We start from the raw sequence: 3,233 nt of genomic DNA, 5'->3' as shown, positions 1-3,233 counted from the left end.
TCCCTAAGAGATAGACATATACCATCGCGGACTTTTTTGTAGACCCTTTTAAGATGTACAATATTGTAGTACATTTTTTTGATCTATCTCGTAGGGTTCAGCCAGCGTTTGCAATGTAAGCGCAAAAAATGTGTTTATTACGACATCACATTAGAAACCTCTAAAATTATCAGTGTTTCTCTACTATATTATGCATAAAAAAAAAAAACGCATCAAAATCCGTTGCGTACTTTTAAACATTTAAGCATACATAGGGACAGACAGCGGGAAAGCGACTGTGTCTTATGCTGTGTAGTGATAGTGATAAGAAGATTTTATAAACACTGTTCAGCAAAATTCACATAAGTACCAAAGAACGTAGCAAATTGGTAGTTTTTGGTTTGTACATTGAAATTACCTACAGTTTACAGCGTAAAATACCTACTTGAACTAATCGAGTATGCATAGGAAGCACGTAATTATTGTACCTGAAGGTGGTTCAATAAGTTTAAGTGCGGAATACAGCGCGCAATAAAAATTATTTTCTCCATTCTTCCATATCGTCTTAGTTTAGTCGTACGTCTCTACCACAGTACAACTTCTACAGTAGAGTCCATAAACCAAGGCAGAAGAGCTATAACAGTTTCCGTGACATAACGGAACGAACGAAACGCTAACTGTAAGCGCATTACAACTCATTTACACATCCGTGGCCCCATTCGATCAAAAAGCAACTCTACACTTGTTTTGGACACGTTGTTACCATTTTAACTGTTTGATAAACTGATCTATGAAAAATTAGAAATATAAACTGTAACGCGCGAAAAATTGGAACGACATTTTGTTTTAGGTCAAATAATAGGTATACTATTTCATTAACAAAATGTAAAAATTCATAAGTCTTCTCTATATTGTAAAAATTTACACAGAAAAGCTAAAAATTAGTAAGAGAATTACAATTTTTAATTATGACTACCATAGTGTCAGATAAAAGCGATTGTAGAAGTCTAATCCTTGAAACGGCTGAATCAATTTCGGAAGGACTTTAGAGACATTAATAGAAGGACGTCACATATATGAGGTGATCAGGATCAGGATCAGGATAATTGTTTATCAATAATGACAATTATATTTTTCAATATGTCACAAAAACATTATTAGGTTAACTGTATAACAACAAATGGAAACAACTGGAGTACTAAAAACTTTTTCAAAAAAAATTTTCTTAAATATGAAAGGAAAAGTCCTTATTCTCTGACTCATCAACATCCAGGATAAACCCTTGGACCTAGCACCTAAATAGATGAAATTTTGCACAGAAGTTTCCTTATGAAGAATACTTCGAAATTCGATCTCTAAGGGGGTGAAAAAGTGGTGGTAAAGCTTGTATCGAACATTTTCGTTTGGGGTCAGTATTAGTTGAAACTTCATATAATTAATGAAACCCCTATTTTGGCATATTAAAAAAATTCAACCTCTGCAAAAATGAAAACTATTTTAGGAAAAATCTTTCTTCAATACAACACCTGTTAACCCAGCAATTGTAATTAAATTTAAAAGTTGTTAATGTTCTTAAGATTTAGGAAAAGTGAAAACTATTGATGAGAGAACTTTTGCGTTCTCTATTAATTTGTGCTGCTTCTAAATTCATAAATAACTACCCACACTCCTTTATTACTTATTAGCTTCGAAAGCTTCAGATATTTTTTTATACTAATTAAACATAAACAGGTCGTCAACCAAAAAAAAAAAACTGCCATAAAATCGTACTTGAATCTACAGAATACATCTCAATATCAATTCACTTCATCTGCATATGTTGGGGAAACTAATAATATTTAGTAAATAACTAACATCTTTCTTCGCATTATCATTGCGAATTGACCGTATGGTCAGTTTTGAAGAGTTCTGCTTCTGGTTCGTTAAAACGTAGTGGATGTAATGGTATTCGGCAGGTAAGTGGGTCATCGTATATAAACCCAAGTTCAAGGTATTTCTTAAGTATTCTTGTGATACTTCAATACGGTGCAGTTCTTAACCAGATAGTGCTTTAACAGTGAACAATCCACACAACAATCGTACAGGTTGGTCACAATTTCACTTTACATTTTTTTAATGGTACCAAGCATATAGATAGTAGAATTATTTGCAGTGTTAAGAAAAAAGGAACACTAAAGTTGATTAAGGATACTTCAAATTTCTTTTGAGCAAAACTTAAAGTTACTTCAAGTTAAAGGCAATATTTAATTTTTAAACAACTGTTATACTGCTTATTACAGTTTTACTTGTTCACTAGTTATTAGTGTTTTGAATCTAAATTCAAGAGCTACAAAACTCAACTTCTGATTAAACAATAATTGAAATAGCAAAAAATAAACAACGAAAATAGATAAATAAAGCTGTGCAGAATTTAAATCACCTCATTTATCCTTTGAGAGAATCGATTGTTGCGTAGTTATCCTTGAATTACTGATGATACTAATATAGTCGGTAACAATATTAAGTTTAAACAAAAGTAGAAACTTCAGAAATATGTTTGTTAAGTTTTGGATATTCACTGCAGCTAATTAAGGAAATACACTTGCAGCTCTTAAAGCCATTATGTGCAGGTCGAGATATTATAGTATTTTATCCTGAAATTGTAAAACCTGCTAATGGCCTACCATTACTACCACGATACGAAATAGCAGTTATAATCTTTTATTGCATCCACCTTACTTTTCGCTTTTAAAATCATAAAAATAACTCGATAATACTAAAAATTTTTCAAATATTTTCAATACATTTTGTTTTTCAATTTTTATTTCGGTAGGTACTTTTACATGTACCTATTCATCTTATCATTAACAGGTGAACGTGTTTCTTTTCATTTCTTTTTTTGTATCGTCCGTATTTGTTAGCGCTAGTTATTTGGACAACTTACAGTTATTAGACACATTTCACGGCGAATGAATCAAGGTTAAGTTTGCCGAAGTCTTGGTTTACTTCTTGGTCGTCAGGTTGATGCACCTTATACACATGATGGCCTGAAATAGAGTATGTGACCTGAATATTGCAGAATCTCTCAAATTATTAATTTTAAGCAGTGAAAACTATCACTTTTCTTATTCCTCTTACAATAACAGTTATGTACGCCTACAAAAAATTCGGCTCATTAATAAACATCCACAAAGAGGCCACTGAACACCATTCATGTCGGGTGTTTGCGGATGTGTTATGAACAGTCGGCTTTATTCAGTCTTTTTATTATTTTT

The 3,233-nt window shown here is 32.0% G+C and overlaps 1 protein-coding gene across 2 annotated transcripts in view; it reads left to right on the top strand.

The window, feature by feature from the left end:
• The first annotated feature begins 1,940 nt into the window (after positions 1–1,940).
• Positions 1,941–3,233, top strand: part of LOC108733300 — a 6,459-nt gene continuing 5,166 nt past the window's right edge. For both annotated transcript variants that reach the window (XM_018464398.1, XM_018464397.1), the window contains exon 1: positions 1,941–2,063. The gene's annotated coding sequence lies outside the window, so the exon portion shown is untranslated. The remainder of the gene's footprint in view (positions 2,064–3,233) is intronic.

The sequence above is a fragment of the Agrilus planipennis genome, unplaced genomic scaffold (genome assembly GCF_000699045.2).
Source record: "Agrilus planipennis isolate EAB-ADULT unplaced genomic scaffold, Apla_2.0 scaffold12, whole genome shotgun sequence".
In the NCBI taxonomy this organism is placed as follows: Eukaryota; Metazoa; Arthropoda; class Insecta; order Coleoptera; family Buprestidae; genus Agrilus; species Agrilus planipennis.
The sequence above is the reverse complement of the archived record's forward strand: the minus strand, read 5'-3'. Positions and strand labels throughout refer to the sequence as shown.